We start from the raw sequence: 15,524 nt of genomic DNA on the forward strand, positions 1-15,524 counted from the left end.
ACTGTCAGTAAAACCAAACAAATCTGATTTTTCACCATTCTTGTAAAATAATCCATACTCAATGGTTCCCTGCAAGTATCGAAGAATCCTCTTAGCAGCTAGAAGATGTGTCTCCCTTGGACTTTCCATGTATCTACTAATAAGACTTACAGCATGCATAATATCAGGCCTAGTTACTGTCAAATACATCAAACTTCCCACAATTTGCTTGTAAAGGGTGCTATCAACCCTCTTTCCTCCTGGTTCTTTGATGAGTTTTAAACCCACTTCAACTGGCGTACTAACAGAATTACAATTCGACATTTGAAATCTGTTCAGAATTTCTTGCACATATTTTCTTTGAGAGACAAAAATTCCATCAGCAGATTGCACCACTTCAATACCCAAAAAATAATGCATCTTTCCAAGATCAGACATATCAAATTCAGCCATCATAGATTTCTTGAATTTCTCAAACATGGCACTATCATTCCCAATAAAAATAAGATCATCAACATATAAGCAAACAATCAGCAATTTACCTCCATCTCCAATCTTTATGAAAAGTGTATGCTCATATGGGCATTTCTTAAATCCCTCCTTAGAAAAATAAGCATCTATACGACTATACCAAGCACGCGGGGCTTGTTTTAATCCGTATAATGCTTTCTTGAGTTTGTATACCTTATGTTCACTTCCAACCTTCACATAACCAGGAGGTTGATAAATAAATACATGTTCCTGTAAATCACCATGTAAAAATGCTGATTTTACATCCAATTGGAAGATAGGCCATGAATTTTGAGCTGCCAATGCTATCACCATCCTAATCGTGTCATGCCTTGCGATTGGAGCAAAGACTTCTCCATAATCTACCCCAAACTCTTGCTTATAGCCTTTAGCTACCAGACGTGCCTTGTACTTGTCAACTTCTCCATTCTCCTTTAATTTCGTCTTGTACACCCACTTGACACCTATAGATTTTTGTCCTTCTGGAAGATTGGTTAACTCCCAAGTGTTATTTCGTTCAATAGCTGCAATTTCTTCATCCATTGCCTTCTGCCACTTCAAATCTTTGACAGCTTCTTCAAAAACTGTAGGATCACAATCGAAAAATAGTGCAAAATATGTAAGTGGGTTTTCAGATTGATCAATTCCAGTTACCTCATAATCAATCATCCATGCAGGTCTTTTTCTAATACGTTGAGGCCGTCCTTCATCTTCTGCTACTGTTTGGGAATTTGATACATTATCTGGACCATTTGATGGAATTTGTTCTGTCAACTGCTGCATGTTTTCTTCATCAACTCCATCAAAATCAGCGGGTATTTGTTGTTTAATAATATTATTGCTCCATGGCCAAAAATTTTTCTCATCAAAAATTACATCCCGACTGATGACAATTTTCTTGGTGATAGGATTATAAAGCTTATAAGCTTTTGACTGGTCACTAACACCAAGAAAAATGCATTTCTCCCCGTTGTTGTCCAGTTTTGTCCTCTTTTGCTCTGGAACATGAGCATAGGCAATGCATCCAAAAATTTTGAAGTGATCCACTGTTGGTTTCCGTCCGCTCCATGCTTCCTCATGCGTCATATTTTTAACAGCAAGTGTGGGACTTCTGTTCAATATATGAATGCTCCAGTTGACAGTTTCGGGCCAAAAGTTTTTTGGAACACCACTTTTTGTCAAAATGCTCCTCACCATGTTCAATATTGTACGATTCTTCCTCTCTGAAACACCATTCTGCTGCGGCGTATAAGCGGTTGTAAGCTGCTTTTGAATTCCATGCTCCTCACAAAAATTTATAAATTCTTGTGAATTATACTTTCCACCACGATCACTGCGAAAAATTTTTATGGATTTATCTGCTTCCTTTTCGACAAGAGTCATGAAATTTTTGAACGTTGAAAATGCTTCAGATTTTTCCTGCAAAAAATAGACCCAAGTTTTTCGACTATAATCATCAGTAAACGTCATAAAATAACGTTTTCCACCATTAGATGACGGATTTATGGGTCCGCATAGATCAGAGTGAACCAGCTCCAAGACATTTTTTGCTCTCCACGATTTTCCTTTTGAAAAGCTATCTCGATGTTGTTTGCCAATAACACATTCTTCACAAACTTCTGAAAGAGTTTTGATTTGAGGTAAATCAGCTACCATATTTTTCTGTTGCAAAGTTTTCAGTCCACCAAAATTCAAATGTCCATAACGAAAATGCCATAACCATTCCACATCTTTCGATTTTGTCGAGAAACATGAATGAGTCAAGTTTTGCAAATCGAGTGGGAACATACGATTTGCCGTCATCTTAACTTGAGCAATTAAGCCCAACTTTGCATCTCGAATCTGACATACACCACCTTTGATTGAAATCTCGTACCCTTTTTCGAGCAACTGACCCACGCTAAGCAAATTTGTCTTTAAGTCTGGAGCAAAAAGAACATCAGTAATAGTGTGGGTAGAAGAATTTTCTTTAATTTGGATAATTACCCTTCCTTTTCCCATAACAGAAATTGTAGAGTTATCACCAAACTTGACAGTGCTACGGAATGACTCGTCCAATTCAGAGAATGCCTTCTTATCTCCACACATGTGATTGCTGCAACCGGTGTCTAAATACCATGTGTTTTGTTGAGTTTCTTCACTCATGTGGCACACCATCAAAAGAGACACTTCTTCTTCTTTTTCTGCAAAATTAGTCCTTTCTCCATTTTGTCTATTCAAATTAGTTCGACATTCGGACTGATAATGGCCATACCTATGACATTTGTAGCATTCAACATTGGACTTGTCTGCTGACTTTGGCCTTTGATTTGTTAATGGATAGCCTCCTCGTCCTCTTCTTCTTCCTTGAAATTGATTTTCTTGGTGCTGGTATTGTTGTTGTTGGCTGCCACGATCATTATTTCCTCTACCTCTGCCTCTGCCTCCTCTCCATGTTGAGTGAATTTCTGCTGAAGCCACTAGTGCTTGCTCCTCTTTCTCTTGCTGGTTAATTTTTTGCTCATGAACCAACAAAGAACTCTGTAACTCATCAATTGAAATTGCATCAATATCTTTCGATTCCTCTATACAGCATACAACAAAATTAAATTTTGTTGTCATTGATCGAAGAATCTTCTCGACAATGGTGACGTCCTTCAAGTTTTTTCCATGGATCCTCATCTTGTTAGCGATTGCCATCGTTCTTGCGAAATAATCAGTGACTGATTCGCTTGACTTCATGCGTAAAGTCTCAAATTCGGTCCGAAGAGCTTGAAGCTGCACCCGCTTCGCCTTTGCATTTCCTTGATACTTTTTCTTCATGGAGTCCCAAATTTGTTTGGAGGTATCTTTGCTAAGAATTGTCTCCAAAATGGCTCGATCAATAGCTTGAAAAAGATAATTTTTGGCTTTAAGATCTTTCAGTTTCAGTGCTTCCAACTCCATTTTCTGCACCTCTGACAATATTTCTCCGACTGTTGGCTCTGCTACTCCAGATTCGACAACCTGCCAATACTCCTTGGATCTCAAGAAGTTATCCATTAGCATACTCCAATGATCATAGTGACCATCAAAGCGAGGAATTGCTGGCTGCACAAAATTGTCGGTGGCCATCGTAATTTATAATTCTCACAACTCACTTTTGTTTTCACTCACTAGCCTAGCTCTGGTACCACTGATACAAATATTGAGGCAAATAATAAGAGAAGCAAAGGACAAATGTTTATTTCTTTGTAAAACTCACACAACTTATAACATGAAATTACTCTATTTATAGAGTTTAAACCAACTCCACTAACTATCCCACTAACTCCACTAACTATCCCAATAACTCCACTCACTCCACTACTAACTCCACTAGGTACTCCACTAATCCCACTAGTTATTCCACTAACTCCACTAATTAGGTAGCATAAACAAATATGATTAATTAACAACGGTAAATACTTCTAACAAAGACAAGTGCCAATTGAATTCCTCCAACATTTGGTCAACTATTTGAAGATTGTCTTCACCAAATTACGGCTGCTCATCGAATTTTGTGGTTTGTCCTCTTCTATTCCTTTTTATTCCCCAACCATTGTTTTCCTCTTGCTTCCTCTCTTTTTCTCTGTTTTCCGTTTTTTTGTTTCCCCTCCTTTTCTTTCTGGTTCAGAGCCAAAAAAGTACCGCTCGAATTCCTCCAGCACTCAGTCAACAATTTAATCATTTCTTCCCTAAATTATGGCTATCCATCCAATTTTTTTTTTTTACTTCTGTTCTCTTTATCATATCCCAACTATGGGATTTTGGTTTGTCCTTTTGTATTCATTTTCATTTCCTGGTTGGTAAATTATCAAGAGTCAAAACAAAAATCTTTGAGAACTTATCAAGTTTGCATCTTTATCCACTCTTTTCATCATGGCTACTACCATTGTTAGGGATATAGGTTTGTCGTTTTACTTTCCTTATTGTTGAGCAATTGGCAAATTATCAAGAATGAATTAAACTTTGTGCCCTTATATTAGGAACAGAGAACAGAAATACCGGTCAAAAAAACTTCATGCTTCTTCTACCTTTTTCTCTGCAACCCTTCGTGCTAAAGGTAAGTACTCCTTTTCTTTCTCTAATTTTTTCGCCTACCAGTATTAAAGAAACTCGATAATCTGTCTACTTTTTATTTTTGTTGTTAAATTTCTTCAGGGGTTAATTGCAGTTTGAAACAATTGGTGCAGAGAAACCTCTGATTTAGCATCCACACATTTGCAGTAAGCAGTTGCTTCAATTTCAGGTTTCTCTCTTCAGTCCTTCAGTTTCTTGCTTTTTCTTTTCCTGTTAATAATATAGTACAACTAATTACTACTTACTGAATAGAGATAACCAAGCTAAAATAAGTTAAATTCTCAATCTCAATTGTAACCTTAAGTTCCAGCCTTATGTAAACGCATTAGAATGAGTCTTACATATTAAGGTTTTACATATTGAGGTTTTACCCCACGTTGAAGCTATTATGCACAAAAGTTAAGCCGCAATAGAACAAACCAAATTTAAAACAGATAATCCTAATATTAAGCTTCTAGAATTTGTTGTAGTTGCTTGAAGGTGTAGAATATTAATTCCTCAAAGCTATTTTTAAAGGCAGCGTTCCAAGTTCCACACAACTCTCAAACCTTAAAACCACAACACCTTTGCTATTTTATGCATTCACATATTCTGAATACAGTAAGTGATGCATAACAATAGTAGCATGCTTTGTGTTTGATGATTTGCTTCTATAGGTAGCTTTGCCACTGCACTGGTTTAGTTTTCGGAAAATATACGTGTCCCATTGTTATGGAGTATTAGATGATTTAAGAGATGTTCTTTAGCTTACTGTTTGGTCCTAAACAAAAATGATTTTACTTTCGCCTTTGTGTTTGTATGCTGAATGATCCTTTAATGTCTTGCAATGGCTCGAACTATCTTTAAATTTCATTGGAAACAATACTTTGATAGATCTAGAAACATTAATTTCATCGATTGTTTTTTACTTTTACTGCATTGTCATGTTAGTGACTATCATAGTTATCACCAAAGACCAGTTAAAAAGTATTTCCCTAGCTTCTACTGTTTTGGTTCTAATTTTCCACATGTTTGGGGCTCAAGAAGTAGAATCTGCACTCAAATCATGATTTGTTTGATATAATTTGGTTTCTGCTTAAATTTTGATTTTAGGAACTAGTCATGCACTGATTAATTCCTGGCACAGATAAGCACTTCTGAGTTCCAACCTTATGTAAAAGCACTAGAATGGTCAGCTACTTATATCTAGCAGTTTGGATTTCATATATATAAAGTTAGCTTTACTCTCTTCAGTAGCTATCATTAGTCACATTTCGTTACTCCACCATTGCGAACTATTCGAGTTCCCCTAGGACCCGTAACTCGAGCACGAGCTAAGAAGATGAGGGAGGAACTCCAAGGACTTGTTCATGAGATACAAGGTCAAGAAATTGTCCCCAAGGTCATTGAGGGGCTTGAGCATGAAGGAATGAAAGTCATCCATATAGTGCACGTCAAAGAGAACCATGTGTGACCCTTCTCTAGTCACATTTGCTGTTTTAGTTAAGTCATTGTAATAAGGGTTTAATGGTCCATAGCCTTGCTTTATTTACCTAAGCGATGACCTCATAAGGTTGTTTACCTAAGGGATGACCTCATAAGGTTTGGTCAAGCCTATAATTGTTAGTCTTAGTCAAGACCACAACTCTAGACTAGTTCCACATTTAGTTGTTCATCTCTATGTAAGGCTATAAATAGCCCACACTTCCAATGGTTTATGGATTGAATCAATAAATCAGATTTGAGAGTTTTCTTGGTTTCTCCAAGGCTTCTTGAATACCTTAGAATTTCTCTAGGTGTTCGTGACTTATCAATCTAGAATCGCACTAGGTTGTGGCGTCTTCAACCATTATACCAAGGTTCGTTAACCACGTGATTAACGGGTTGAGGTCATCCGCTTCAAACTTGGTGTCCTCTTGTCGATCCTGAAGCTAATCTTTTACGGGTTTCGTCACAAGGTTGGCGACGTTCGTATCAGTTGGTAATCAGAGCTAATTAAGAGGTATCACGTTATATCCTTTTATTTATTTCCTTTTCGAGTCAAGTTGTCGAAAATTCTGTTTTCGTGTTCTAAGTTGCTATCCGCAATTTCCAGATTTGTTACTTCGTGTTCTTGCGTTATTTTTCCAGATTTGTTACGTCATAAACTTGTGTCTAGTTGTTGTAAATTGCTGTGGTTAGCCTTGTTTGGTCCAGCCTTTCTTTTTGTGTCTTATTCTTGATTCTTTGTTTGAGTCTTGTTTCTATCCTGTTATATCCATTCAATTCCAATCTTTTGTTCTATTTGATCATTCGAGGTTACTGTTCATCCAAAAAAAAAATCAGTTTGTAGCAAGGGTTTTAGAGTCCTATCTAGTTATTACCTTGTGTTCTTGTTTACATACAAAAAAAAAAAATAGCTGGCTAACCTTACAAAAATTCCTGGAAATCTGTCTTGATCAAAACTTGGGTTTTTTTTTGAAGTTCCTGATTGTTTAAAACCACAATCTTGAAGTTCTTGGAACTTTAGTTGGGATTCTTGAAGCCAACCAAAATCTGTCTTGATCAAAATCGTGAAATCTTGGATTGTTTAGGGAGGAAATCATCTTCAATTTTGTGTTTCTTGAATTCTGGGAATTAACATCTTGAATTCTTGAAAGAATCTTGAAGTTTCTGGATTTTGGGAACCAAATCTTGGTAAACAACAAGGCTGCAAATTTTCAGCTGCCAAAATCCTTGTCTTCACCACAACAATCTTCTTTCTTGACTAAGAATATTTTAGTCACGAAATTTGGCTCTTCTTGGCTGATTAGAAAACAAAAACAAAGGAAGAAGAAGAATATTCAGCCTATTCAAGTCAAATTTCCCAACCTGTTCAAGTCAAATTTTCCACCCTTGTTCCCAAAAACAACCAAATCAGTTCCAATCTTGAACTTGACCTTAGAATTTATGGGAACCAGCAAATAGGAAGACTAATCCTTGTTTCCAAAGGATTAAAGAAGAAAAGTCAGCCTTGGGTTTCCAAAACAGTCCTACCACAACACAAATTCATCTTCCATTCGGATTCCATCTTTGCAACCATTGGGGAATTTCTGTCCAATCATTAATTCTGGAAATTTTCGTGCATCATTAGGTTAGTTTTAAGTGTCATTCTGAATCCTCTAAGTGTCCATTTATCTACTAAAACACTGCCCAGAAATGCAGCAACCAGCAGCTCAAAATTCCAGTTTTGGGTAGAGTTTTTGTCTAGGATCCTTAAAATTCAACTTTGAGTCATTCATTGAGTCGTGGTCAGTCCCTTCATCTTTTGTTCTTTTTTTCGTTCAAAGTGCTACAATCTTGTGACCCTGGTTGGTAAGTCGATCCACACTAGAAGGAGTTCTAACTTCTTCGAGGAGTTGACTGAGGAGCCTTGAAAATACCTTGGTGAATTCATTAGAGTGTTCAAACACGAGAGCGAGAGTAAACACGTGAGGAAGTGTGCGAGATAAACTTTGCTTCTTTCCATTATTATTTTTTTTACCCTACCATGGCTAACGAGGTTACTTTCATTAAAATGAAAAGAAAAAGGAATGCAAATAAAGGCTTTAGTTTAGTAGATGAGTGGTTTGATGAATGTTACAATGCTGAGGCTTCATTAAAAATATGGATGACAAATATTCCTTTAGAGAGGTATTATGGTTCTTTCTACATTTTGTTCAAAATATGGACGACATATATTCCTTTAGAGAGGTATTATGGTTCTTTCTACATTTTGTTTTCTAATTCCTGATATTTCCTGGTTTTGCTACTTTATCAAATGGCAGGCACCACCTCCTAAAGCTGTTTCTCCCAAGAGGCCATCCTCTGCAGCTGAAAACAAGCAGGTAATAGCTTCACATGCTTAAAGTGTTAAAGAAGGCATGCTTTTTTGACTGGTATCGGATGCATTTTTTCATTTTAGCTTTGCAAGAGTAGGTGAATAAAGATAGTAGCGAGGAAGACACTTATGATGAGGAAAGTGAAGATGAAGAGCCTCAGAAAAAGGAGTAAAGTTGTGGTATGTAATTTTCAAGTATGCATTTTTGTTGCCTTTTAACATATCAGTTGGCTTTTGTAATTATTTCTTTGTGGGGTTCTCTATCCCACTGGTGTTCTGAAATCCAGTGCTAAAGGCGTGAAAACAAAAAGTAGTAGCGGAGAGGATGATAGGGTGTTAATTGTTAGTTATTTTATTATTAATCTCCCTTTTTATCCTTGCCAAATATTGCTTAATTGTTAATATTTACTCATATTTGGTATCTGGACTTAATTTCAGGAATGAAGTAGAAAACTACCAAAAAGGAGGGATTTAATGGAAAATATGGAAACTTCTAAGGGCTTCAATTCTTGGGCCCTTGAATTGGTGGGGACCACAAGCTAGTGAAAGGCATTTAGTCATTTGGGCTCTTCAAAAGAAGCTACGTAGAGAGACTTGGAGAAAGAAGTACTTTGGAGGCTTTGTCCACATGTGTAGGGACCACCTAGATAGCTTTTAGTCATCTTTCTTTTGTTGCTTTAAAAGGGGACAACGTACAGAAGCAAAGGACAACTAGGGCTTTAGTTTTAGTTTTTTAGTTTAGTTCTATTTTCCTTTCTTTGGACTGGCCTCTGACACACGCCAGGTGTTCGACAATATTCCCCAACGGGGAGATTTTCTCATGAGGCGTGGTTAAGCTTTTCTAGTCAAGGGGACAACTGACGATTTGGTTCGACAATTACTGTGAGATCGAATCTGTTTTAATTATTTTCTTCATTTATTGGTATTTATATGTTCCTTGATTTTAATTGCTATGGCCTTGTGTATGATTGATTAGTGCGCAATAATTAATTATTCATATAGGCTATTTTTGCTAAATAGGGGTAATTGAATCCGTAATTGTTCGTTATCTCTACCTCAGTAGCAACTGGCGTAATTGGGTTTATGTCAGGGGAGCATATGATCTAATTTAAACAAACCCTCGTAGCGTGTTTATTGGTTAGGATTGGGCCTCTCTAATTATTAATGCAATCTAGAAATTAAATCCTACGGTCGTACCTAGGGTTATTTTTGGGTTAGAGAAATGGCTAACGGTCGTACCTTAGCTATCGAGAAATTAAAGAAGGGTTGGTTGTTTATCGCGTGCATGACAACTATAACTAATCTATTGCTAAATGTTGGAATTATTTCCGCATCAATGATCAGTGCATGAACCATCTCTGATGTGTACCCTTGGCTAGAGTTTCCTTAATTATTTCTTTTAATTAATTATTTTCTGCAGTTAATTTATTTAGTTAGCACTCAATCCAAAACCCCCCATACTCTGGACTCTAGAAGGAACGAGTTATCCCCAGTCCCTGTGGATTCGACCCTACTCACCGCTATATACAAAATCTGTATTTTTCTCGAGTAGGTATTTATTATTGTACAGGTTCGGCACCTGTCAATTTTTGGCGCCGTTGCCGGGGACTGATGTTAGATTAATTTGTTTCTTTTTGAGTTCACCTTGTTTCCATTTTTAATTTATTTTTCTCTTATTTTTTTATATAGTTTATGGCTGCTAACATTCCATATTTTGATGATAGACCGGACTTTGTTCGTGAATGGGGTTATGAGACTCATGTTTTTCCTAATGATCAATGGGCTGTTGCAAATTGTGGAACTCATTTTGACTCAGGTTATTCAACTGACACATGCCCCGCATTTCAAGACAACCTAAGTGCTCCAATTGATACTTTTGGAGATTTTCCACCCCAATATCAAATGCAGTATGACCCTTATTCAAACGGGTATGATCAAGAATGGTGGGATAATTCCAGTTTTGATTATGCGACCGGGCCAATGGATTTTCAACAGCAAGAGTCTCAACAACCATCGTCCCTGTCAGGGTACCAGCAGCAATACCAACCCCGACCACCTCCGCCCCCAAGCTCTGGTCCATCTTTGGAGGAGATGATAAAACAAGTGATGACAATAATGGCGCAAAATCAGCAAAGGACGGAGGCAATCATTATGCAAAATCAACAAAGGACGGACTCCGAAATGCAGGATATAAGGAATCAGACAAGTCAAATGGCTACAACAATCAATCGTTCGGATTCCCAGAACCAAGGTGAATTGCCATCTCAACCTGAGTTGAACCCGAAGAATGTCAGCGCCATGACCTTGAGGAGTGGCAAAGAGGTTCAAGGGCCTGAGCCTGTGATCCCTAAGGACAAGCATGAGGAGATGCAAGAATGTCAAAATGAGAAATCTACAGATGCAGTTGAAAAAGAAGCCGAAAATGAAGAAATGGAACCCCAACCGCAACCCATTGAAGTGAAAGAATCCAGTGAAGAATCATCAAATGTGGTGACACCACCTCCATTCCCTAACCCGCATTTTCGTAACTCTTATTCCATGATTTCTGTTAATGAGATTGATTTTGTTATACCGAAAGTTTTTGAGTCTCATGGCAGAAATAAGTTAAGAGTAGCTATGGTCAAATATCTTGAACCGTTGAGTGCTCTTGATGGCGTGGTTAAGCTTTTCTAGTCAAGGGGACAACTGACGATTTGGTTCGACAATTACTGTGAGATCGAATCTGTTTTAATTATTTTCTTCATTTATTGGTATTTATATGTTCCTTGATTTTAATTGCTATGGCCTTGTGTATGATTGATTAGTGCGCAATAATTAATTATTCATATAGGCTATTTTTGCTAAATAGGGGTAATTGAATCCGTAATTGTTCGTTATCTCTACCTCAGTAGCAACTGGCGTAATTGGGTTTATGTCAGGGGAGCATATGATCTAATTTAAACAAACCCTCGTAGCGTGTTTGTTGGTTAGGATTGGGCCTCTCTAATTATTAATGCAATCTAGAAATTAAATCCTACGGTCGTACCTAGGGTTATTTTTGGGTTAGAGAAATGGCTAACGGTCGTACCTTAGCTATCGAGAAATTAAAGAAGGGTTGGTTGTTTATCGCGTGCATGACAACTATAACTAATCTATTGCTAAATGTTGGAATTATTTCCGCATCAATGATCAGTGCATGAACCATCTCTGATGTGTACCCTTGGCTAGAGTTTCCTTAATTATTTCTTTTAATTAATTATTTTCTGCAGTTAATTTATTTAGTTAGCACTCAATCCAAAACCCCCCATACTCTGGACTCTAGAAGGAACGAGTTATCCCCAGTCCCTGTGGATTCGACCCTACTCACCGCTATATACAAAATCTGTATTTTTCTCGAGTAGGTATTTATTATTGTACAGGTTCGGCACCTGTCAGAGGAAAGTTCAGATGAAAGTTTAATCGCATTTGACTTTTGTGGGACCTTAACATTTCACTTATATGTTCAATGCTTGAATTTAACTTTGGCAGCCTGTGCAACCAAAGATAAGCAGCTCAGATGAATTATCTTCCGAAGATGAAGAAGAAACTTTTGAGGATGAGGAATAACCTGCCAAAACCCCACAAAAGAAGGTAACATTTTGCAATTTAAATATTTGTGTTTGTGATTCTTAAAATGCTATTTATTATGGTTTGATTTGCCTTTAGTTGGTGAGTGAATGAATTGATTCTTTAAAGTAATTTTTTTTCTTGATTTCAAGTAGATGGTCCTAGCTAATTGAGATATACCTTAAAATTTCATATGTGCCACTTGACTAGCAGAGTATTATTAAGTGATATTGAAGCTTGCATTACTGTTTTGTAAAACCAGTGTGCAAGGTGCTGGTATTTTGGTGTTACCCAACAAATACCCTCAAGTTACTTGTTACTAATGTATGGTTTACATTTCTAGCTGCATGGTTTTGTAAAAAGAAAGCAATTGGAAGATACCCTTACTCGCATGCATCTTGTGACCATTCCTTTTGGAGTTCCTAGGAAACCAGCAATGACTAAAGATGACCTTTTTAATATCAATACTGACATTGTTAGGACTCTCTAAAGGAATTTCAAAATGCTACATGAAAGCCATTGTCCACGTGGCACCATTTGGGACTGGAATGAATGTGACGTGTTGGCATCAAATATTTGGGGCTGCAAGGAATTTCAAAGTGGTAGTGAAGTTATGAACTATTGTTCTACGATTTAGTTAATTTATCGTGGTGTTGTTTAACTATCTTTGTTATGGATATTTGATAATTTAAAGTCCAAGATGGTTGAATTAGCCCAAGATTTAAATTTTTTTTCCTTCTAATACTCGTTGGAGCTTTACAAACTATCGTAAAAATGTGTGTGAGAGAGATTCTGTACTGTTGACTTAATTAATTTACGTTTATTGTGTTCTTCATTCATGTTTATTTTTCATATTGTATATGTGCTCCTTTGTCCAGACTCTCTGTGGTTTATGTGGAAGTATGCAAGCACTTCGTTATGGTCCATAATGGCATAAGATTTACATCCCTTCTTAAGGTCCTTCCTTGCCAGCCAATATGAGAAGTAATTGATTCATATCTAAAATATAAGAGCAAAAATTAATGTCTTCCTGATAGAATTTTTAGTGCACTTTACCACTGTGGTCTCGCCCATTAAGCAGCTTAATTAGCAATCCAATTAAATTAACAATTACTTCAATTCTTCAGTTCTACGAGTTATGTATATGCGTGGACACTACATATAACTTGGCAAGAATTTACATATCATTGTTTAGAGAAATGAGAAAATCGGGAAATTCTTCAATATTTTCGGCACAATATATTGGGAAAATCTCTAGTATATATATATGCAAAGTTGGTTAGGCGATACTACTGTAGCATTTACAAGTCCTGAGCAGGAACCCCGCAGTGTAGACCCCATAACCAATCCTAAGCTGTCTGGTTTCCACTTCGTGCAAGCGCCCTCCTCAATTTGTTCCAGACACGACATTCGAGGTACTTAGAATAAAAATTACTAGATCTCACTCATAGAGGATTATTGAGTATTATATTATTATTACGGGTTTATGTTTGTCTGTCTCCTCTTTTTATTATTATTATTCTTTTTTATCCTCCCATCTTTCCGCCTGTTCTTTTCACCACTTGGGATCCTCGGTGACATATTTTCTATGCCAATTCAATGCCACCAATAATATTGTGCCAAGTGTCATGTTATTATTTATATTTTAATTTTTTAATAATTCAACTTGGCTTGGTTTAATGCAAATGTAAATAATAACATGACACTTGGCACAACATTATTGGTGGCATTGGGTTGGCATAGAAAACATGTCACCGAGGATCCCAAGTGTCTTTTCACCGCCAACTGTGGCACACATAGGATTTGAATTCTAAAACCTCTAAGAACTGTCTATGGATTATCAGTTGTCATAAGTCCAACTCCAGTGATTAGTCTTTCTCTTCTTGCATGTTGCCATCCTCTCAAAATATAGAGCATAAACTGTCTATGGATTTTTTTTTTTTTTTTTGGGTAAGAAACTTTCTGTGGATTATTACTACCTGAAGAAGTTTACCGAATAAATGGGTAGCGTTTCAACTCTAGAACGGCTTTTCTCAAGATGTTTACCCAAAAAAATATAATTCCTGACTTTTCAAATTTGGACTTAGATTCGTGCATGCAACGTGAGTCATCCGGCTGACTTTGCGGATCAGCTTCGATGTTTATCAAAAAAATATAAAAATAAATCTTATATATACTGACACTGTATATACTATATTCATGATATATATATATATTAAATTTTAAAATTTAAATTTATATAATTATTATTCATCTAACACTGACATTGTACTGTCAAAATTGGAAAATATTAATTTAAAATATAATTCGCATTACTTTTTCAAAATTGGATTTGAGTTCGTGCATGCAACATGAGTCATACGGCAAACTGTGGATATTATATTGATACTTATGATATATCATTATCATGATCAAAAGTATGATGAGTCTTGGTTAGGGTGCAAACAAGTAAAGCTTAATTGAGTAACTCACGAGTTTATTCGATCAAAACTCAATCTCGAACTCATAAACTCGAGTTCAATCTGGTTGAACTAGTTGACGAGTCAAGATCAAACTTAATATGTAAAGTTCGAAAGCATGCATATGCATATGCACGTGCACACACACGCATATATATAGCTCACAAGTTTTTACTTGGTCAAAACTCAATCTCGAACTTGCAAACTCGAGTTCAAATAGGTCGAACTAGTTGACTAGTCAAGGTCGAGTTTATATACGTAAAGTTTGAAAGAGCGCGCGCGCACACGTACACACACACACACATATATATATATATATTAATTACTAATTTTATAATTATTAGTATGAAATATCCATTTTGTCCCTTATTTAAAATTATATAAAATATAAATTTATATTTCTTAAACTTGATTAGGTTCAATTAAATTCGAAATAAGTTCAATTGGCCTCAATGAGCAAGAGTTGAAACTCAAACTCAAGTACTGCAAAATAAAATCGAGTTCGAACTTGAGTTCTACTTACAAGAGTTCGATAAGTTCGAACTCGATATCGAATCCAAGTTTTTTAACTCGAATTAAGGTCCAATACTGCGCTACTCGAGCATAACTTGACTTGATTACACTCCTAGTCTTGGCAATAGGATGTACAAGAGTGTAAGCATATTTTAATCTTAATTTTTATTATGTCAAAATTACCCTCATCTCCTTTGACTAGAGTTATTGCATTTTAATCAAGACACTAATAAGAAAAATGAAAAGTTATAGTGAATTACGTCTAAAAAAATTTGGCATTTAATATTAAAAAAGTCTATTTATAACTATATTCACCAATCATTTCCCTCATCTCCAATCCATTATTTTATGTGTTAAAACTATCTCCAATTATTATATTGTTATGCAAGATAATTAAAGTTAACTGTATTATATATATATAAATTGGTTTAGAAGAAAATCATGATTAATAAGAAGACAAAAGGTTATAAACAGTTAATGAGAAAACAAAATGTTCTATTACTTATTAAATTCATTATATAATGTCATATCAATTAATAAAACTCCAAAAAAATTATCAATAATTAAAAAAATATAACAAA

At 36.0% G+C, this 15,524-nt stretch overlaps 1 long non-coding RNA gene across 4 annotated transcripts; it reads left to right on the top strand.

Moving 5' to 3' along the window:
* The first annotated feature begins 4,022 nt into the window (after positions 1–4,022).
* Positions 4,023–12,806, top strand: LOC140016245 (uncharacterized). 4 transcript variants are annotated; one of them, XR_011822588.1, is made up of 6 exons: positions 4,023–4,552; positions 4,651–4,738; positions 8,334–8,393; positions 8,471–8,566; positions 11,894–11,995; positions 12,452–12,806. It is a non-coding gene; the product is annotated as an uncharacterized lncRNA (long non-coding RNA). The 4 variants fall into 4 exon arrangements; XR_011822589.1 differs by having other exon boundaries at positions 12,464–12,806; XR_011822587.1 differs by having other exon boundaries at positions 11,894–12,806.
* Positions 12,807–15,524: the final 2,718 nt, after the last annotated feature.

This window comes from Coffea arabica, chromosome 10c (assembly GCF_036785885.1).
Source record: "Coffea arabica cultivar ET-39 chromosome 10c, Coffea Arabica ET-39 HiFi, whole genome shotgun sequence".
NCBI lineage: Eukaryota > Viridiplantae > Streptophyta > Magnoliopsida > Gentianales > Rubiaceae > Coffea > Coffea arabica.